The sequence below is a fragment of the Podarcis pityusensis genome, assembly GCF_964106645.2.
Source record: "Podarcis pityusensis genome assembly, chromosome: Z".
Classification (NCBI taxonomy): Eukaryota; Metazoa; Chordata; class Lepidosauria; order Squamata; family Lacertidae; genus Podarcis; species Podarcis pityusensis.
In genome coordinates this window covers 32,394,067-32,417,329 of record NC_138044.1, presented here as the reverse complement: position 1 = coordinate 32,417,329, position 23,263 = coordinate 32,394,067, and the positions used below count along the sequence as shown (strand labels likewise).

General features: G+C 44.5%; 1 protein-coding gene across 1 annotated transcript in view; it reads left to right on the top strand.

Annotated features, from left to right (window-relative positions):
• Positions 1-23,263, top strand: part of MID2 (midline 2) — a 195,002-nt gene that overhangs the window by 71,592 nt on the left and 100,147 nt on the right. The gene's annotated exons all lie outside the window — the stretch shown is intronic.

Here is a 23,263-nt window from a genome sequence, read left to right as displayed (position 1 = left end):
TAGAATGTTCTGCCTGAAGCAGCTTCCTCACATTGCCTTGTGGTTGGTCTGACTCAGGATGATTCAGGTGTGTGCCCATCCAGTGGAAAGCCGGAAATTCAGCAGTCTATGCAGTCCCATGGTGGCAATCAGATTTGAAGGGAAAGTGCCTTCTGGGCTCCCATTAATGGAGTAAATGGCAAGGAAACATTATTGGGCATGGCTTGTGCTATAAGATCCAGTGAGGACCAAGTGTCGAATGTCGCATCCTGTTTCAACTGGTGGTGGCAAATACTGAAATGCAGGTGCGAGATGCAGGTACCTGGTTGTGTGCATTGCTGGTTGGCCGCTGTGAGAACAGGATGCTGGACTGCATGGACCACTGGCCTGATCCAGCAGACACTACTTACATTCTTATTACCTGGCTGCCTAACAAGCAATGGGCAGTGGGTTGTATGGCACATCTGATTGGAAGTATATTGCAGTTAATGGGATGTTAGGAGATATGAAAGCTGCCCCTTTCGGAGTTTATGATGGCTCATTCATGCATGCAGATCACCACTTGAGGAACATGTATGTATAAGCTGGTCCTGTCCTGGTGGAGACATAAAGCTGGCTTGGTGTAAACCACAGTTAGCGAATTAAAATACATACCCTCTTTGCCAACCCCTTTCTCTTTTGTGGACTCTAACCACGATTCAGTGTCTGCACTGATGGTAACCCGTGAAAAATTCTGACTAGATTTTGCAAAGCTGCTTCAGTCCTTGAATTCAAATTCTGGATAAAAGGGTTACCTGATTAATGTTGCCGTGCTTAACATGAGTGTAAATGTATTAGGGAACAGTGTTTGTAGTTCTAAAGAAAGGAGAGGGGAATTCACGCTAGAGGTGATGGAGAGCGTGTTCATTCCCGAGGTGGGCTCCCAACCTACAAACCTTGGTTTGCAGGGAGCCAACTTTATATTGCACGGGAACCCATGAGAATTGCAGATATAGGGAACTGTGAAACCACCAACTCTATGCACCATGAAAAGAGGAGCGGGAGAGCGAAAGAGAGTGATTGCATGCACAGCAATTATAGTACAATTCTGCAGCAGGAGACTTCAGTGTGTCTTAAGCCTGAGCCTCTCTCCAGGCACTGCAATGATTTTGTGATTCTTTCATAGCCAGTGGGTTAATGTGGCAAAACGCCACCTCCCAAAGTACATTCGAAATCTGGCCTTTGAAGCTCTGACATTAAGCAACAAAAGCTGGAAAAGTTGTTGGGGAGGACACCCATCGGCTTTAATTTATTTAACATCGTGAGTCATATTCAAATTAGAATTTCGCTGGCCTAGATAGCTTGAAGGGGGCTTGGGATAGAAATAAATTCAGGACACGGCTTAATATGTCCCCAGCCTGTGAAAAATAAAGCTGTCACTGGCTGTTGCTTGATTTTTAATTTCAGCCAATAGTTTGCAGGGCCGTAAGGCTTAGGAGCAGGTGCCGGGTGTCACCCTTGATGCCAGGGTCCCTTGCTTCCTTCGGACAAAGAGGCAGAGTGGCATTTCCACAATAGCAGTGGCCTTCAAAATGCCAGGAAGGTCATTGATACGTGACCCATGTGAAGATGCTGCTTTGTCCAAAGGGTGTGCGCAGAGCCAGGCTCGATGTCTGGGCCATAAACCCAGCAGTTGCATATCATGAGATACAAGAAGGCAGCAATACCTGCTCTGACCTGTGCTTGTCATGATCACCGCTATTTCTGTTCCACTGCAGTTTGGTTTCTGCCAAATATTATGTCTTGCTGTCTGCCATTTAGTGTGAGTTAGGTAAATTATGTAACTGTTTACATAACTTACATTCCATGTAAAGGAAATGTCAAAACACATAAACAAAAACACCCATCCTTCCATTATTTAAGTATCGTTTGGGGAGTTTAAAACATCAACAACAATGCGAACAAAGACCTATCATACTCGCTAGACTGATTTCTGTTCCAGATTACAGAAGAACATATGAACAGCAGCAATTTCTGCTTCCATTTCCATTTCCCCTGGAATTCTCTGACATCCCTATGCATAGCAGCTTTGAGTGACTTAAATTCCCACTTTAAGCATTCGTTTTGAGTGTAGGCTGATAATCTACTTTCCTCTTCATTCTCACCCATTTTTATTGTAAGTATGCCAGTATGACAGCGTCAAGGTAGTTAAGCTGCATGTACTTAGCGTGCTATGGAAGAAGCCACGCTATAGTTTTATTTTCAGGGGTGTTGTGTGTGTGTTACCCTCCTTTCTTGCAAAGGCAACTGAGGTTGTTGCCTCTTGCTTTGCTACAGGCTAGTGGTCTCTGTGTTTTTGTTTTTGCTTGCTTGCCCAGCTTGAACTTCTCACAAAGTTTTCAAAGTCAAAACCTTGCCCCTGTAGTAGAAAAGAGCTGCGCCAAGCTGAATAGTGAGGTCAAATGCTTTGAGGGAGAACAGCCAGCCATCCTGCTGGAGGGCACAAGCCTTGAGTAGCAGGAATAACTTGTTAGCTTGGAAGGGTGAATGGCAGATACCTTTTTGTCTCCAGGCCTTTTGTTCCTACTGGAGGCCTCAGGTGATTTCTGCTGCTAGATGAGGACAAACCGGACCGATTGGACTGTACGCTTTGGCACAGTTTGGGTGCTCACAGATGGGGCAAAAACAATAATTATGGTACATATTTTCCCAGGGGCTGAGTCTTTGTTTCTTTTGCATCTGGAATGCCATTGACAGGTATTCAAACTGAAAAATTGAATAGTGACTGTCAATTCTCTCCCCCTACCCTTGCTTCAGGCAGGCTGCTCATTTTTTTTATTTTTAAAGTGCAATACATACGTTCATTCATATGAAAATATTCCTTGCCTTATTTAAAGCACTTACCCATACATGCTTCTTTCAAAGTTGAGAAACTAGGGGAAGAAGCTTTGTGATGTCACAGGGAATCAGCCAATCAATGCTGTGCACTTCCCACCAAGTTTCTCATTAATTTAACCCTTAAAAGAAAAAGAAAAAGGTATACAAAATCTAGGGAGTGGGCTTCTGCATTAGGATCTATGCTCAAATATATAGACATGCCTTCAACAACAAACCATGAGTGGATTCAGTGGTCAAGAAGGCAGTTTCTACACATACCGTAGAGAGAATTGAGGGGCAGGTGGGGCTTGTCAACCTGGAAAGGTAGCCCATCTAGGAGAAGGAAAACTCTGACCCTAAACCTCCGCTGCCTTTCAGGATATCTTCAGAGAAGTAAAGGCTAAGGCATAAACCCTATACAAATCTGGAGTAGAGTTCCTAAGACGGTTGGATGGCGCTTTGTACGCCTTCTTCAGGCAACTCCTGCAGCCAAGCTCATGCCAGACATAGTGCTCTGCTTTTGTTTGGACCACATCAGCAAGGCTGAGAGAGGGGTCTTGTTGTCTGGGCAGCCTAGGACTTCCATACACACTGCCCAGGCTCACACCTTGGGAAGGTCACTTGGTGCTGCAAATGCAGCTGTTTGACTTCCCTCTTGGAGGCGCACTCCATTGTTTCTCGAGACCACAGCTGTCAACTTTTCCCTTTTCTTGCGAGGAATCCTATTCGGAATAAGGGAATTTCCCTTTAAAAAAAAGGTAAATGTTGACAGCTATGCTCGAGACAGATGGATGCCAGCAACAACTAAAAATCCAATACTCTACAGAAAAAGCTATCTCTATGTAACAATCATCAGAAACAGTTCTCATAAAGGAGAAGTAAAATTTTTCCAAAAGTTATAACAAAGATTAATCAAAACTGTACAAAAAAGTCTATTGAAGCACAGGAAAAGTCAACCCAGTATAAAATTCTTACAAGCAGCAAGAATGAAATGAAAAAGTCTTCCAGATAAGAGATAAGTTACAATACCAAAAAAAAGCCAAAACCCAGCTTGAGTGAAAAAGGGATGAAGCTTTAAGATGCAGGCAAGTGAAGAAACGGATGCTCCCTGGTTTGCAGGGATTTTTTTCAGCCAGAACTCACCAACTCAGTTCCGGCACCACTCAGGTGAGCGCCATTGCCAAAGAATAAACATCAACATTGCTCAAGGGGGGGACGGGGACTGTCTGAGGTTTTCATTTAATTTTTTTCAGAATAATGCATGAATGTCTGTTTATAAATGCCTTATCTGCTACAGAGAGTTTTCAGATAACAAATATGGCAGTGTCCTTTTAATCTGTATGTCTAACCTGAAGATTTGCTAAGCCTCAGGAGTTCAAAATAACAAAATAGATGAAAACTCCAGAAATCAGCTTTTGGTATGTTATAGAAACGTGGGATCTCATTTATAGCCTACTTGTTGGTTCCCGAAGCTGTCTGCAACTCATTTAGACTTCCTGCAGTACAACAGATTTATTGCAATGACAATGAAGTGATGTACACAGATATTAAATTGAACTATTGACAAAAGCTTTATTACTTACTGTATACACCCATTATTTTTATTTTATTTTTTGCCTGCGTAGAAGTGTTTTGTTTTAAGCAAGCCTGAAGTCATGTAAATTTTGTGGAAGATTTTGCCCTCAAATTTAACAATGCATATCTATGCTAGTTGGCAAAAGAAGGCGTTAAGGACTCTAGATCTCTACATTTCTAAAGAAGGCTTGGCTAGGTAATGCCCCCTCACCTTTGAGAAGGGAGAAAGTAAGGGCTGATTCTTGTCCGCCCCCCCTTCTCTTCCTCTTCTCTTTGAACCATGTGTCTGACCAAATGTCTGACCAGATGTCTCAGACTTTGGTTGGACCAATAGTGACACCAGCAACCCCTTACGTCCTGAGTAAAGGTGCAAATGTCTACACAATCATACCTCGTGTTTCGTTAGGTTCATGTTGCGTCTTTTCAACTTGCGAACACGGCAAACCCGGAAATGTATACTTCCAAGTTCCACTACGCACGCGTGCACAGAAGCATACTTTGCGCAGAAGTGGTCAGCACACTTCACACATGCGCAGACGCGCTCTATCGCACCACACATGCGCAGAAGCAGCACACTAGTTACAGACTTTTCGGGGTGTGAATGGCACCCCGGAATGGATCGAGTCCGTAGCTGGAGGTGCCACTGTATTTAACTTTAACTGCTTATGGCAAAGAAGACACTGTGGGAAAGGATGTAGTAACTTCTGAATATGGATTGAATATCAGTAGAAAGTGATGTCATTAATTGCTAGCAGGTTATATACCAAGCTCCCCTGCCTTTATTTGTGACTGGCAGTCTCCAGAAGCTGTGTTGTGAGAAGTTTTGAGGGGTTTTGTTTGTTTATTAGGCACCTAGTAATTGAATAATAGAACTGTAGAATTGGAAGGAACCTCAACCCCGCTGCAATACAGGAAGTCTTTATGACTTTGTCAAATATGAGCAGTGCCAGAAAGTTTGAAGGAGTGGAGATAGACCAAGCATGCCAAGACATACGCAAAAGATACCCTGACAAGGAAACACTCTTCCTAACTTCTCATCCAGTGTTTCTCAAACTTGGGTTGCCAGCTGGTTTTGGACTACAACTCCCATAATCCCTAGCTAGCAGGGCCAGTGGTCAAGGATGATGGGAGTTGTAGTCTAACAACAGCTGGGGATTCTAGTTTGAGAAACACTGCTTTCCCTGCTGACTTTCTGCTCAAAATCTCCCCTAGGCTGCAGTTTACCCTTTCTCAGACTGTAAATGTACTGTATATTTAGTTTACTGTTAGAAATGTGCATTGGGAATCCTATGTCAGCCAAGCAGTTTGTCACCATTTCCCACTAAAAATTGCCGCTTTCTTAAGCTCCTTTTCATTTCAAAAAACTTGGGGGATTCTAGATGTGTTTGTGTGTGACGTTTAGCTTCACCCTTTATAATGGATCCAGCATTTCTTGTGCCTGTAATGCGTATCTCAGGCTGCATTTACTGAAACTCAGACTTCATTCTAAAGCGATTGCCTTCTCCTTTCCGTCCTGAGTTAGCATTCTTTGCTTGACCACACAAACAGTGTATTGCACGTTCACGACAACTTGTGTCCATGATGCTTTCAGGGCGGTCACACATGATTCCTCTTTCAGGCTGTTTGTGCTTGCAGAAGTTTGGAGGTGGGCGCCCTGCGTCATTTCCAATCAGTGCATATCCTGTAACTTTTCATAACATTGGGGAAGCATCACAGAACAACTAATAAAGCAGGATAAATCCACCAGTAATACATTATTATTGTGTCAATAGCATGTTGCATTATACACTTGCAATAAAACACCAATCTGGAAGGGGCTGAGTGTCAGGGGGGCAGGGGGCTGCTGTGTGCAGTTTTGAAAGACCCAAAAACCTATTTCAAAAACCTAGATATCAGCACCATTTTCTGTAGTAGCCAACTTGAAATATTTAGCATCCATACCTGTACAGTGCTGAAAATATATATCAAATTTGAAATTGCCTAACTCAGTTTTTTGGGATTCTGAGCAACCAGGAAGCTGGGTATATTTTCAGCCCTTGCTTTCTGGCAAGGTACCAATAATGCCTTCCGCTGGGAAATGTTTGGGCAGCCGCTGGTAAATTTTTATAGGCTTTGACTGCAGCCAACTTGCTTTTTGTTATGCTGTTAATTTTCTATGGTGATAATAATGCTATTTCCTGTTATATATTTCCAATCCCTTGTGGTGTTTGTGTAGTATAGTGTACCAACTTCTCCCTGATTGGGTATTATTCCGGGTCTGTTCCTATCCCACGCTTGCTCTGATGCTGGCAGCAGCTAAGGCCCTGCATCTCTGGGGAGGGGATTGTTTTGGGGTGGAATTTCAAGTCCTGATTTCCAGGTCAAGTTCGGGGCAAAGCCCGTGTGTGTGTGTGTGTGTGTGTTGGCTGTGAGAGAAGACTGAGTTGATGCTTTCTTTTTTTGAACAGATGATGAGAGCAAGACCTCTCAGGAATGTGGGAGTCAGTGGTAAGGGTCAGGAGACAGGCAAAACAGCCAGGTTTTGGTTGGGTTAAATTTCCTGTTCTGGAAAATTTAGGGGAGGAAGTGAAGTGCAAGGGAGTTTTGATGCTAGGAGCTCCGTTTCCTAAGCAATTAGACTTCTGGCACAGTTTTTGCATCTTCTGACTACTGTGTCTTACTTACTGATTGATTGATTTTGGAAGTGCCTTGTGTGAAAATTGCCCCCCTTCCCTGACTCCTTCTATCTTTAAATCCAGGTGGTGAACATTTGACCCTCCAGATGCTTCTGAACCACCTCTGCCATCATCCCCAGCCAACATAGCCAGTAGTCAAGGCTGCTGGGAGTTGCAGTCCAATAAAATGCTTGAGAGCCAAACGTTCCCCCACCCCAGCTTTAAATTCTTGGCAGACTTGAGGGAGATTAGGAAAACTCCCCTTGATTCTTTTTGGGAAGAGTGGGAGCAGGAACCCAGGAGTAAAAAGAATGTGCTGCTCTGAAGGGTTTATGGCAAAAACGAGGATGTGGAGGAATATGCCATCACTTGTGCATAATTGCCCAATGTGACTTTGTTGCTGCTGTGCCATACCCTTCAGCACTTAATACTCTTGCATTGTTCATATCTTTCTAAGCCAGGAGAGCAGGAAGCACAGTTTGCCTCCATTTTACATGGTAATTTTACTTACCGTATTTTTTGCTCTATAAGACTCACTTTTTCCCTCCTAATAAGTAAGGGGAAATGTATGTGCATCTTATGGAGCGAATGCAGGCTGAGCAGCTATCTCAGAAGTCAGAACAGGAAGAGGGATTGCTGCTTTCACTGCGCAGCGATCCCTCTTGCTGTTCTGGCTTCTGAGATTCAGAATACTTTTTTCCCCTTGTTTTCCTCCTCCAAAAACTAGGTGCGTCTTGTGGTCTGGTGCGTCTTACAGAGCGAAAAATACGGTAGCTTGGCCTAGCCTATGGCCTCCCAGATGTTGCTGAACTACAACATCCACCATCTCTCTGGCTGTTGGCTATGCTGGGAGGGGCTTATGGGAGTTGTAGTTCAGAAGTATATGGGGGACCATCGGTTAGCCTCCTCAGGTTTAGAATGTGGGCTTTTCTTCTGAATTGTGAGATACAGAACTGCAGGTGGTTGCTTGGGAATAAATGTCCCTGAAAGCAGTGGAGGTAGGCTGAAAACAACTCATTTGCTGCTCCGATGCCACCTGTAGATTTTGCTGTTGTAGTGCGAGGGATGTGTGCGTTCACATGCATGTGCGTGCACGCACGTATGTGCACGAAGGAGGAAATGATAATGGAGTTTCTAGCATATCGGGGAAGAAAAGCCAGCTGTGTGCCTATTGGCTGGTGCCTACGGTGTCACATCATGCTCTTCCCCCAAGTTCTGAAATAATTTTGCACTTGTTTCTAATACAGTGGTATCTCGCAAGACGAATGCCTCGCAAGACGGAAAACTCGCAAAACGAAAGGGTTTTTGGTTTTTTTAGTTGCTTCGCAAGACGATTTTCCCTATGGGCTTGCTTCGCAAGACGGAAACGTCTTGCAAGTTTGTTTCCTTTTTCTTAAAACCGTTAATACAGTTGCGACTTGACTTCGAGGAGCAACTCATAGCACGCGGTGTGGTAGCCTTTTTTGAGGTTTTTGAAGACTTTGGTGATTTTTGAAGCTTTTCCAAAACTTTCCCGACACCGTGCTTTGCAAGACGAAAAAAACCGCAAGACGAAAAAACTCGCGGAACGAATTAATTTCGTCTTGCAAGGCGCCACTGTATTCGCTGTTTGTTGTAATGCAGATTGTTTACATATATGTATGTACATTTGCATACGCTTCTTTCAGATGTTATTTAGAAAAATCAACAAGACGGACCAGTTTGTCTGAAGTTTGAAGAGAAGGGGGCAAGAGTCAAGACTAGAGAGCTGATCCTGCATTTTATGTTTGTCAGATTGGTAACAGACATCTGCTGAGCCCTAGAATAAAAAATAGCAAAGCTGGGTTCACATTAAGGATGGATCAGTCTGTTTTCTGTTCCATGTCAGTTGTGTATGCACTCAGTCATAAGTCTGTTCTGTTTTTGCTGATTATTTTTTTATTTAAAAAAAGCTGGGTAAATTTGTATTTAATATAGATATGCTTTCCCTTAAAGTATGCTTAAAGTTTGCATTCAACCTTTCCCTAAAATACTGCTGTCTTTGTAAGAGGCTCTTGTTTGTGTGCCTTATCGGAGGGATGTGTGGAGGCTGGCTACCCAAGAACAGGCTTCATCAGTGTTATCTCCCTGCCATGTGTAAAATGTTCTCCCTAAGAAAGTTTTGCTGTCACTATCATTGTCAATTTGTAGGTGCCAGGCTAAGTTTTGGGGTTTTTTTAACCCAGGCTTTTAAAATTCCTTGGCACAAGCATCCTTTGCCTTCACAATACTGAGTAAGGCTCAACCTACACTAAGAACTCATCACAAAGGTTAAAATGCTCAAAAACTGCACTACTTTAGGACCCGTTCTCTTTGGATATTTGCAGGCTGCTACACAGCTGTTTCGAATGGGACGCAGGTGGCACTGGGGGTTAAACCACAGAGCCTAGGACTTGCCGATCAGAAGGTCGGCGGTTCGAATCCCCGCGACGGGGTGAGCTCCCGTTGCTCAATCCCAGCTCCTACCAACCTAGCAGTTCGAAAGCACGTCAAAGCGCAAGTAGATAACTAGGTACCGCTCTGGCGGGAAGGTAAACGGCGTTTCTGTGTGCTGCTCTGGTTCACCAGAAGCGGTTTAGTCATGCTGGCCACATGACCTGGAAGCTGTACGCCGGCTCCCTTGGCCAATAAAGCGAGATGAGCACCGCAACCCCAGAGTCGGTCACAACTGGACCTAATGGTCAGGGGTCCCTTTACCTTTGGTAGCTTAAGTTACCTTCTGCTCTGGTGACCAATTTTTGGAGAGGTTGGGAGGACTTGTCCTCGTTTTCTTGTTGGAAAGTTTTGTATATAGAAGTTTTGTGTTGTACATTGCTTTCTTTTTGGATTTAATGTTTGCTTTATATCTTACTATGAAGTAGCTTTGAGAGCATTTTTTTATAAATGCTAACAATAATAATACACACTTAAAAAATACTTCTCAAAGCATTTCCCCCTTAAAAAATCAGCATTTTTGTTAAAAAAGAAAGGAAAACCACAAAACAGCCATTTTTGTGCACATAAACTACCCCTCTCCAAAATTAGGAAAAGTGCATAATCTGATGTATGTGTTCGAATCCACACATAAGTCGGGCTGGCAAATTAAATTGGTTTGCTTTAAAATGCAGACCAAACAAATTTCTTCTCCTCCATCCCTAGTTCATATCTGCAAGGGTAAAAGAATCTGCAGAGACTGAAGAATGCAGTGCAGGAAATTCGTTCTTGCTCTGCAGCAGGGCGGGGATTCCTAATCAGACCATGAGGGCACCAGGTGTTCTGGGCTGCCTTACCACCTTCAGCTTTTGATAAAGCATTTAATATTCCTTCCATAAATAGATGAGATTTAATATTCAAGATGCTTCTTTGCTGGCAATGATGAATATTCAGCATGCAAATTAGCATGCTGCAGTTCATTCTGCAATGGGTTGCAACTGGAGGCATTCCAAAAACCACCACATTCTTGAGAATCATCACTGAGGTACAGAGTTGCCCAGGACTGTTGTGCACTTGGAGTGTGGAGGATCAGGAAGGGGGAAATCTCATCAATATGCAACCCCCCCACTCCCCCCTCACTTGTTAGTACAGCCTAGTTTTCATGTTCAGGGCTTTGAATTGTTGGCAAGGGCTCTTATTGTGCCATTCCAGATTTGCAGGTGACATTGGGGGACTTGTCTGACAGTGACATGCATCCTTAAAAAGTGTAATTTGAATGTCATTTTGACAGATAAATTGACATGCTTTTAAAAGAATTTCTTGCACAGCACATGAGGAGGTAAAACCTCTGCTTCCCACTCCCCCCTCTCCCAATTTGGGTTTAGATATTGTAAATCCACAATTGATAAAGCTTCTGGAGAAAGGATTGCATGAATTTGCGCCTAGCACATTTTAATTCCCGCCCCCCAAAAAACTGTAGCATATAGCTCAGGCCCCCTCACTTGAAATCATCACACACACCTAGTTCGGTTTGTTGGAATGATCTCAGGGAATGTGATGAAGAATCCTTGGAGAATACATTGGGAAAGGAGTTAAGACTAAATGTTCTTTTTGGCCCACTCCAGCAGTGAATTTGTGAAGAGTTCCCCCAAACTAGTATAGGACATGCATGCACATGTGCCAGAACCTGTGGGGCTTGTGTCAAAATTGGGCTACGGTTTGTGAGGGAGCAGGTTGAGCTGATGCAGTGGTGAATCAAAGTAAGGGGTAAAGCCAGGTAGGTGGGAACTGAGCACTCAGGTGTGGCGTTTTCCCCGCTGCACTGAATAGGTACTGAATTTACTTAGCAAGGCTAGAAACTCTGTCATCAACGACTGCTCTCATAAATGCTCATTTTTCAACTAATATTTTTAGACTCATGGCTACTAGTCATGATGGCCATGTTCCGCTTCCATTGTCAAAGGCAGTATGACCCTGAATACCTATTGTTGGGAATCACAAAAGGGGAGAGTGCTGTTTCACTCAGATCCTGCTTTTTGGCTTCCCACAGGCATCTCTTCTCAGAACTGGATGCTAGATTTGATGGGCCATGGGCCTGATCCAGCAAGGCTCTTCTTAGGTTCTTATCTTGCAAACATTTGAACAGAATTGTCGCAGCCTGTACCTCTTTCATTTCCAGACCTTTGAGGCTCACAATGTACATTCCCTCCACTTTCTATCTTTTTGTGTGTGTGAAAGAGGGAGGGGAGAGAGAGGGAGAGAGAAGAAAGAAAGAAAGGGTGTGTGGGTGTGGGGACAGTCAACTGAAAACACCAGAGCTTCCACTTCCAATGACGTGGACTGTAGCCCATAAAAACAGATACCACAATAAATCTATTAAGCCTTTAAGGTGACACAATATTATTTTTATGAGTGTTAACTACATCCTGCGCTGCATTCCTTTTTTCCCCCTTGGTGATGTTTGGCCTTGTTTGTTCTGCTCCATTGATCTTGAGATATTGATCTGTATTACTTAGTAGACTTGCTTGTTTTGCTCTGTTTCGTATCTGTGATTGCCCAGAAGCTAAGAGCTGCATGAGGTTACTAGGAGATTTGATCTTGGAACGCATGAAAAAGGGAGAAGAAACAGATTCAAATGCTGTTGATGGGCTCCTTCTACCAGGGCTGGGTATCCTTGAGTCTGATATCCACAGTAAGAGGGGAAGGGGCCATAGCTGAATGCTCCAGCACCTGCTTTGTATGCGGAACAGTGCTGTGCATCTACAGCTCTTTTTTTGGTAGGGCTGAAACCTTGGAGAGCTACTTCTAATCAGTGTAAACGACACCGATCTCTCCCATAACTTTAGAACTTGGGGACATCCAATTAAGCTGAAGGTTGGAAGATTCAGGGCAGATGAAAGAAATTACTTCTTCACACAGTGAGCAGTCAAGCTGTGGGATTCGCTCACACAAGAAGTAGTGATAGCCACCAGCTGGGAAAGCTTCAAAAGAGGATTAGACAAATTCATGGAGAATGAAGCTTTCGTGATACCTCCATCGTCAGAGGCACCATTCCTCTGAATGTCAGTTACTGGGAATCAGTAGTGTGGAAAGTGCTGTTGTGCTCAAGCTTGCTTTTGGGCTTCCCCATGGCATCTGATTGGCCACCATGAGAACATGATGCTAGATGAGATGGGCCATTGGCCTGATCAAGAAGGCTCTTCTTATGGATAATAATAGTAATAATAATAATAATTGGGACGCGGGTGGCGCTGTGGGTTAAACCACAGAGCCTAGGACTTGCCGATCAGAAGGTCGGCGGTTCGAATCCCCGCAACAGGGTGAGCTCCCGTTGCTCGGTCCCTGCTCCTGCCAACCTAGCAGTTTGAAAGCACGTCAAAGTGCAAGTAGATAAATAGGTACCGCTCCAGCGGGAAGGTAAACGGCGTTTCTGTGTGCTGCTATGGTTCTCCAGAAGCGGCTTAGTCATGCTGGCCACATGACCTGGAAGCTGTATGCCGGCTCCCTCAGCCAATGAAGCGAGATGAGCGCTGCAACCCCAGAGTCGGCCATGACTGGACCTAATGGTCAGGGGTCCCTTTACCTTTACCCTGCCCATCTGGCTGGGTTTCCCTAGCCATCCTGGGTGGCTTCCAACAGAACACTAAAATACAATAACCTATTAAACATTAAAAGCTTCCCTAAACAGGGCTGCCTTCAGATGTCTTCTAAAAGTCTGGTAGTTGTTCTTCTCTTTGACATCTGATGGGAGGGCGTTCCGCAGGGCGGGTGCCACTACAGAGAAGGCCCTCTGCCTGGTTCCCTGTAACTTGGTTTCTTGCAGCGAGGGAACCGCCAGAAGGCCCTCGGCGCTGGACCTCAGTGTCCAGGCAGAATGATGGGGGTGGAGATGCTCCTTCAGGTATACTGGACCAAGGTCGTTTAGGGTTTTAAAGGTTAGCACCAACACTTTGAATTGTGCTCGGAAACATACTGGGAGCCAGTGTAGGTCTTTCAAGATCGGTGTCTTGGACAGTCTGATTTACTGTAAGGCAGATTCCTAAGCTCCTATGATAATGCTTAATATTCATCATTGGTATGAAGCTTTGCATGCTCAAAGCACTTCGCATACATTTTCTAGTTGTAATTATTACAGAAGGTATGGGCAACCTGTGGTCCTCCAGATGGTGTTAGATGCCAACTCCCATCAGCCCCAACCAGCATGAACAATAGATGATGGTTGTTGTGGTCCAACAAGAGCTGGTAAGCTTCAGATTCCCCACCCTGCCACTATAAGGCAGGTTACTGTTATTATTCCCTTTACTACTGGCGGCAGAGGGTTGGGAAAGCCTAACACCACGTAGTGAGTTTATGGCAGAGGCGAGATTTGTATTGTGGAGTTCCTGATTCACAGCTGAATCTCTAAGCCACTATGCTATGAGTGTCAAAAGGTTGGTAAGAGAAGTTGCAAGTGCAAGGACTGAGAAAAAGTCTTGAGAAAAGGATAAGAGGCAACTTGATTATGGTGCATAAGTACCTCTACAAGAAAGAGGAAACCAAACAGTAATAGGGTCATTAATCTGTGAGAGAAACCAGCAGCTGGAACAATTTAAGGCTAGACAAAAATCTCATTCTTGTACTGTTTTGCAGGGAAAAGAGACCCAAGTTGCATGTTGAAGGATGAGTTTCTTTCCCCCTCCAGTATTGTTGCATAAGTGGCTACCCGACATTGTTAGAATTTGCAAGTCTAAGGAGTGACGGATACAAGCAGGCCATTAGTTTGGAGATGTGCACTGCACAAAATCTCTGATTTTGCTCGCTTTCCGCTGCACTGCACTGCCACGTAGAATAGTTTTGGTGAAAGGTAAATTTCCACAAAGCAAGCATTTCACAAATAGTTTCCTACATGGAGACACCCTAAGCTAATGTTAAATTTGCAATGACATTGTATGTGTCTAATTTTTTTTCTTGCTGATACCTCTGGTTTACAAAATAATGGTTCACATTCACTGGTCTCTGCCCACATTTTCAGACTTTAAAACCAGGTGCATCTAAGATGGTTATTGGAGTCTCTGCAGTTAGGATGCTTGCTATTGTACATAGCTTGATCCAGCCTGGCAGACTGGAATTCCATGTGATTGAGCAGACTTGCGAAGGATCCCTCCACCCTTCCTTTGCCAGACGGATTTGTTTCCATGCTTGCCTCAGAGGAAATAAAGTTGCTTCCTCTGCAGCTAGCATGGAAATGCAGCAACCTGGATGCAGTGCTCCATATCTCCTTTGCTAGTCCACCGATTTTTAATAGCTTGCTAAGAGGCTAGTAGCCTGCAATTCATAGCTGGCTGCTCCTCTGCAGGCAGTATGGAAGCAAAGGTTATTAGCCTCTTAGTAGGCTAGTAACTTTAGTTGGCTTTCTTACAAAGCTGGCTCCATCGATCACTCTTACAACACAGCCTGTAAATACTATTCTGTACAGTACAGATAACCTGGCATGGCTTACAACAGCTTCAAGCCCGGTTTATGGATGTTGGTTTCAAACATTCTTATTTCCCCTCTGACCCCTATCATTGCTGGCAGGTAGGGTGGAATTTGTCAGTTGTACACAGCAATTGAGAAAGGAGGCTTGGAAGAATGTTTGCAGAACAGTAGTTAAAGTGTCAGGTGGTTTTTGGCTGAAGCCATATATATTTATGTTCTGGCACACTGCATTCTTTTCAGCCCATGGCTGATGTGGTGATGGGACAAGGATAAGAACAGGTATGCATTTGGAAAGTGTTTTTATGTGTGTGTGTGTGTGTGCGCGCACACACACACACACACACACACACACGCATGCATGCATGTATGCATTGGGTGGTGGTCAAGGATTCTTCCATAATGGCAGAAGAACCAGATATGTGGGGGGGGTTTGCCTCCAGAGAGGTTGACTGGGATAATTGGTTGTTCCATGCTGTGAATCTCCTTTTAAGTGGCACAATTAGCAAATGCCCTTGGGAGATGGTCTGTGCTCATGTGGAGAGTGGCATGACTTCAGAAGCCTTTCTGCAACTTGGTCAAGCTCTGTGGACATTAATTTATTGGTTTCTTGCTTACCTTCGTGGAATCTACAGGAGGGGAAGATAATTACTTGGGGACAGGAGAGGGTAAAATCAGGGAGAAAATTCTAACCTAGCTCCTACCTGACTTGCGTATATACCAGCTTTATATGGGGTGGGGGGCTCACACTTTATCAGGGAGACTGCTGGGCAAGAGAGATGGTCTTTAAAGCAGCAGAATCCCTAATACAGTGGTGCCCCGCAAGACGAATGCCTCGCAAGACGGAAAACCCGCTAGACGAAAGGGTTTTCCGTTTTTGAGTTGCTTCGCAGGACGAATTTCCCTATGGGCTTGCTTCGCAAGACGAAAATGTCTTGCAAGTCTTGAGATTTTTTTTTCACTTTTTGCCCCCTTTATCTAATCTGCTAAGCCTTTAATAGCCTTTAATAGCCTTTTAGCAGCTAATCCGCTAAGCCTTTAAGCCTTTAATAGCCGCTAAACCGCTAATAGCGCTAATCCGTTAAGCCGCTAATAGGGTTGCTTCGCAAGACGAAAAAACCGCTAGACGAAGACTCTCGCGGAACGGATTAATTTCGTCTTGCGAGGCACCACTGTATTTCTTGTACACCTGGTGTAAGAAACACTCTAGACCAGGCACGTCCAACATCCAACATACCACACTCTCTCTTTGTCATTCTTCAACTTAAACATTATATTTCACTGGGGAAACCCAGCCAGATGGGTGGAGTATAAATAATAGATTATGATTATGATAAAAATAATGACAAATTATTACCCCCACACCAGCCCCCTCTCAGGGCCATTGGTGCACACTGGAAGCCAACATGCCCCGAAGTGTTCAATTCCCCATTTACTGGATGGAAGAGCTCCATGGAGGGGGGCTGGCAGCGGCTTAATTTCAAATAAATGCAGCTAGGCTGGATCTGGAAAGGTGGGGAAAGTTAAGCATCCATTAAGAACTAGGAGGGAGAGCGGCTTACTTTCGCCTCCCTGCTGGAGCTGCGACTTGTAAGGGTCGGAGGCAGGCACCTCATGCCTTTCCGGCCAGTCAGCTGACCGGGCGTCAGGTAAAGTCGACGGCCGAGTGGAGTGCTTGAGACAACTGCGATCAACCAAAATCCTCGCATGATCCCTGAGTCGATCGTGGTTGACACGCTGGACATACATGCTCTATACCACATCTGTCCAACCATTTGATTGTGATCTACTGGTCAATTGCGGTGCGTCCCTGGTCGATCATGGTTGATCGCGTGATCCTGATTGATCGCTCCCCCCAATGAAGCTCAACAACTTTGATGAAGGCTCCCCAAAAGAAGCTCAACAACTCTGATCAACTCTGCCCAAAAAAGCTCAACACTGCCAGTTTTTTTATAGTGGGAGTAGATTGCAGTCTCTTGGGAGTTGGATATGCGTGCGCTATACCAAGTGTTTTTCAGCCTTTGGTCCCTGGACGTTGTTGGACTACTCCCATTGGCTAACCTTCTCAAGACAATGAGAGTTGTAGCCCAACACTTGGGGCCCTAAGGTTGAAAAACACAGCTCTAGACCCTTCTTCTTCTTTGGCAATCACTCATAGCTGAGTAAGATTGTCTTCCATGCACTAGACCAGTAGTTCCCAACCTTTTTTTGGCCATGCCCCACCTAAGCATCTCTAAAATCCTGATGCCACCCCCCCCCCCCGGTGACATATAATTCTTACTATTCAAAAAGTGAACTCCTGTTCACCTGTAGGAAGCCTAAAAGGCCATTAACTTGGTCTAAACAAGCTTCCAAGCTGCCTCCCTTAAAAATCAAATTGTCCCCCTCTGTGGGGCGTGTGCCCCATGTTGGGAACCACGGCTCTAGACCTAGAACCACACGCAGCCGGACAGGGAGTCTTGTGAGAGAGCGACCATTCCTATATCTGTTGAAAGAGATAGTCCCTTCAGATTCCCCACCTGTCCATGCTGTTGTAGAGGACTGCCTTTCAAGACCAGCTCTCTCTGCATGGGTCACAAAGCAGGATACTTGCTTTTTAGCTTTGCACATTAAGTGGGCATCCTTAACTCGGTCTACTTAATTATGGCTATGACCAAGGTGCTGGCAGTACTTTAAACCTTGTAGCCTTGATTAATCTTACTTTCCATACTTCTCTTGAGATGTTAAATGCTCACCCTTTCTCTTATTGCCACTGCTGCTTCTTCTTTGCTTCCTGCAAGTTTAAAAAGAAAAGGAATGCTTTTATAATGGAGAATTGTGTTACTGCTGCTACGGGGATATTGTTTATTTATTTATTTTATTTAACAAAATTTATATACTGCTTGATTGGAACAAAACCTTGATAAGTGGTTTACAGGAAATATTAAAGTTATCACTAATTGCTTTAAAAACAATTACAATCAGCATTAAGTTGAAAGAGATTAAAACATGTCAATAAGTATGTGTCTGGATACATTTGGCTAGAAAAAAAATGCTTTAATAAGGCACTGAAAATAACACAATGATGGCAGTTGCATGGTGTCAGTAGGCAAACTGTAGGTACTACCACACTGAAAGAATGAGTTCTTACATGGGTGTAATGGGTCGTGTGTCGCACCTGCAACGGAGCCTGTTCCGCAGATCAAAGCAGTCGAGGGGGCACCTATGGGGTTAAGGCGATCTTGCAAGTTCTCTTCTCCCAAGCTGTTAAGGGCTCTGTATTCTAAGTGACACCTTGAACTTGGCCCTTTAGCAAATGGGCAACCTGCACAGATCTTTGAGCTATTACATGCTGACAGGGTCTCACTCCTGCCAGCAAACACACTGCAGCATTCTGCACCAGATCAGACTCAAGGGAAGCTGCATGAAGAGTACACTGCAGTAATCCAATACTGAAGTCACCAGTGGCTGAACTACAGTGGTCAAGCTCCCCTAGTCCAGGATAGGACACAGCTGGTAGAAGGTGCTTTTAGCCATTGGAGATACCTGGACCTCCAGTGACAAATCTGGATCTAGAAGCATCCCACAGACTGCATACCTTCTCCTTCATGGGGAGTGAAACCCTGTCCAGAGTGGGCAGCTGACCAGTTTCTCAGACATGGGAATCACTTGCCCACAGCGTCTCCATCTTTCTAGGATTCAAGCTCAACTTATTTTCCTCATCTGTCCCACCACTGTCTTCAGACACTGGTCCAGGGCCCGCGTGGCCTCTCCTGATTCAGATGTTATGAAGAAATAGAGTTGAGTGTCAGCAGCATATTGATGGCAACCACCCCCAAAACTCCTGGTGGCTGTTCCCAGTGACTTCATATAGATATTAAATAGCATTGGGGATCAAATGGGGCCCAGCGGCATCCCATAATGTAACCACCAAGGGACTGAAAAGCATTCAGGGAAGCTTTTAATGTTTGGTCTCACTTCCCTTGTCCTGCTGTCTGTAAAGGCAATCATGGGCAGGCCTGAACAGAAGTCGGAAAGGATCTCAATAATCCATGTCATGCTGGGATGCTTGCAGCTGCTCTGCCACCACTCTGTCCACCACCTCCCCCCCCCCAAAAGAGGGTGTTTGTGATTAGGTAAAGGGACCCCTGACCATTAGGTCCAGTTGTGACCGACTCTGGGGTTGCGGCGCTCATCTCGCTTTATTGGCCGAGGGAGCCGGCGTACAGCTTCCAGGTCATGTGGCCAGCATGACTAAGCCACTTCTGGCGAACCAGAGCAGCGCACAGAAATGCCGTTTACCTTCCCGCCGGAGCGGTACCTATTTATCTACTTGCACTTTGACGTGCTTTTAAACTGCTAGGTTGGCAGGACCAGGGACCGAGCAACGGGAGCTCACCCCGCCGCGGGGATTCGAACCGCCAACCTTCTGATCGGCAAGTCCTAGGCTCTGTGGTTTAACACACAGCACCACCCGTGTCCCGTGTTTGTATTTGGTTGATAGTTATTCCAATCCAAGGGGTTCAGAGCCGGATTGACACTCCCCTGTCAAGTTTGTGTTGGTTTTTCCATTTACAACGTTCCACCTGTCTTTTCTTTGAATGGCTTACAATAAATAATGCAATTTAAATGTTGCTGTAAATGAAACTCTGCATGATCTCCTGCTGATACTTGATGTATCTTCATTGTTTGTCCTTTTCCCTGTGTTCCTTCCTTTAGGGATGCAGCTGTCAGCTCTTTTGCTGCTGGTTGAGTGTTGTGAATATGTTTACCAGTAGCAGGTGTGAAGAACCTCAGGCCTAGAGGCCAAATGCGGCCCTCCATGCCTCTCTTTGTGGCCTTTGGGACTCTCCCCCACACCACAGCCCCTCCCACAGCCACACCCTCCAGGAGTTCTTTGCCTGGCTGAAATGTGTCCTTGACCTGCGATGATCACTTCTCCTTGCCTGGAAGGAGGGTGGTTGGTTGGTTGGATGGTTCATGTGTGTAGAAACCTCTGGCTTTTGCATGTCTGTAGGGTAATCTGTGGTACACAGGTGGGGGCCTTTTTTGCTCCAAGAGCCACATCTGACCCCATCCCATGGGACAATCTTGTTAGTTGGGCAAGACAACCCACCAGTCCATCTTATGACATCATGTGATTGACAGGTGGCTTTTGTCTTTCCCACCTGCCAAAATCCCTTTGGTAAGCCTCTGGCAGAAAGGCAATACATAAATGCAGTAAATAAATAAACATTGACCCTATAATTAACAGCTAGAGCTGGTTGTTTTTTTTTAAACTGCCCCCCCCCCCACTCTCCCACTTAGAAATAATATTTCAGAAAAGCTGTGCTGCTTTACAAAAACTGTTAGTATGCAAACTAAATTCATTATTGGTTTAACCTTGGTCTGGTGCCTCTATTTCACCTAATTGCTTCACCACACTCCCCAGACTTGGCTGGGTCAGTAAGAAAGTTAGCAGAGGATAAAAGAGCTGTTTTAGTGAAGGCATCCAGGGAAGCTAAAGAGGGTTTACCTGGTGGCGGTGGCAGCAAAAACCACAGGAGAGCTATGCTTCCTTCTCCCTCTTACAGCGCATGCTGTAGCCTGTGAGCATAACAGCAGGGAATCTTAAAAGTTTGGCTAGCTGAAATTTGGGGCTGCCCGCTTCATGCAATTGGATGCAGCTATATTTGTTTGGGCCGCTGCAAAGAAACATGAAATACACTTTTGATTCCCATATTGTACATTGTATTGATGATGTTTGTCACCGAGCATTGCTTGTTTTTGTGGTTGCTCTGTGGGGTTCCTTTGTGTGCATTTCTTTTGCTTACTGGCCGATCGGTTATTTTATTGTTTTGGGTGTTCTGCTTTTATGCTTTGTCTGAGGCAAGCAAACAGAACTCAGTATGAACTTTTGTATTTGTTCTTCCTGGGCTCTGCAATCTCTCAGCTGTGGAGAACCAACTAAGGAAGGTTTTAATTAAATTTTAGGAAAGTTTCTATAAAGTTATATGTCTGCTGTATTTTCTCTACCTTAGTAGGGCAAAATCTCACTGTAGTTTATCCCAGCTTTAGTAACTTGGGAAGCTTTAGCAGGTAATTATGATAACCCTGTTTAAATTTCAGAAGGAGAAAAAAATAGGATTGGTAATTTTTAATGTACACATTTCAGTGCTTTCAGTGCCGTGTTTACTCATTGGTGCCATTTGTTTTACTGAATTTAATATATTAAGCTTGATTGGGGAAAAGCAAATTAAGGCTATGAGACTCAGAAGTTTGGACCGCTGGAGATATTTGAGGTCTCTCAGACCAAGTGGTAGAAGCGTAAAGGAAACCTTGACAGTGTAGCCCTTTCTAGGGAGCTATTTGAATTCAGCATGGCTAATGGCTCGGATTGGATTTTGAGAACTTCCATTGCAAGGCCAATCTTTTTACCCCATGATTCATTTCCTAATGAGTATGCTCTCTTGGTTTTAGCGAACTCTTGCAATCTAGGTTTTGCACAGGAAGAAAATCTGGATCTTGAAGTTTGACAGCCATGGCATCTGAAGAATGCTTTGAACTGAAGACAAAAAGTGCCCAGAATTGGCATTGCTGGGCACCTGTTGAGACCTGAACCCCAGCAGGGCCCCCGCTGCTGACACCTACAACCCCCCCCCAAGCAGTGATGTGGACTCTCCCCTCCTGCAGTTTCCAGCAACTGACATTCAGAAGCATACTGCCTCCAGTGGTTGAGAGAGAACATAACCACTGATAGCCCTATCCTCCATGAATTTGTCTTAATCCTAAACCGGGCATGGCCAAACTTGGCCTTCCAGCTGTTTTGGGACTACAATTCCCATCACCCCTGACCACTGGTCCTGTTAGCTAGGGATGATGGGAGTTGTAGTCCTAAAGCAGCTGGAGGGCCTACCCTGAGGGCAATTTGGATACACTCCATAGTGGTTGGAGTGTTGGTCTAGAACCAGGGAGGCTTGGATTCAAATCCCTTGTCAGTCAAAATGCTCACAGCGTGATCTTAGACCAGTCACAGAAACTTGGCAAACTGCCCTGTGATCTTTGGATGGATGGATGGATGCCTCTAAAGAATTGTTGTGAGGATAAAAGGGGTGGGGTAGGAAAGAACTGCATACACAGTCTTGACTTCCTTGGAATAAGGTTAGGTTATAAATAAACAAATCCTGTTTGGTGATTTCCTCTCTCAGGTCTGCCTCTTTCACTCCCTTCTCAGATGCCTCCTCCACTTCCCTTAGCTTTGTCACTTCACTTTGCAAGTTCCACCTTTTTAATTTGCATTTCCTGACCCTGTATTTTGAGAGAGTCTGCCTTAGTTTTCTGTAGCCAGAGTGAGCGCTGATGTTTTCCAATGTGTAGCTTCACTCCAGCTTTTTTGTTTGGCATCCCACATTAGGCAAAAAGTGCATCCTTTGGGTTGGCTTGTTTGTTCTGTTGATCTGAGGGATGTTTAGCCCAAGGAGAATGTTATTCTGTTTAAGAGTTCCTTCCTTCTCTGGAGTTACGTTTCCATCCTCTAGTGCTCTTTTGTGGAGGGAATAATACTATCGTCTGATTATGCAGGATCAAAATTATCCTGTCACTCACATTGATTTCCATCTTTGCCTCTCCTAATGTTATGACTTGCCTTTTTTGAATAGTTCATATTCTACATTACAAGAGTCCTCCTGATTGATGCAAATATTACCAGAGATGGACAGATGCCCAGTTTTTTTGTATTTCCTGCCTGAGGTCTTCTGTTTGCCTCTCACACTCTCTCTGGGGCTGAGCAGCTCCTCCTTCACCCCTGTTGACCAGATGACTTGCAATCTAATTTTTTTTTAAGCTCTAGTTAAAGCTCTCCTGGTTATTATCTTGAGGAACCTTCAGTGTTACCAGTTTAATATCTGTCTAGGTGTGGTGGTTCTTCTTCTTCTTCTTCTTCTTCTTCTTCTTCTTCTTCTTCTTCTTCTTCTTCTTCTTCCTGGTTTGGCCAGCACTGCTCTGTATCCTGAGAAAGCCCATTTAAACATTGTGGACATCAGTTGCTTCCTGAACTAATAATTAGACAAGTATTGCTGCAGGAATCTGATGAGACATAGAGGGTCTGCTGGGGGGTGTATTTATATTGCATGCCTCTTACCTTCAATCTCCTAGTGTATTTGTAAATAAACCAAATATTACAAGCAATTTTCAACATTTGCAATTTCTCTTTCACTTGCAAGGAACTCCTCATTCAGTACTCTTTAGAACTCCCTGCCGAGTTAATATTTGCCCCTTTGCTGTATTGTTTTCCTTACCTGCTGGGAGAAATAATCTTTAGGCAAAATACAGATAATTTTCATATGTGTATCTTTTTA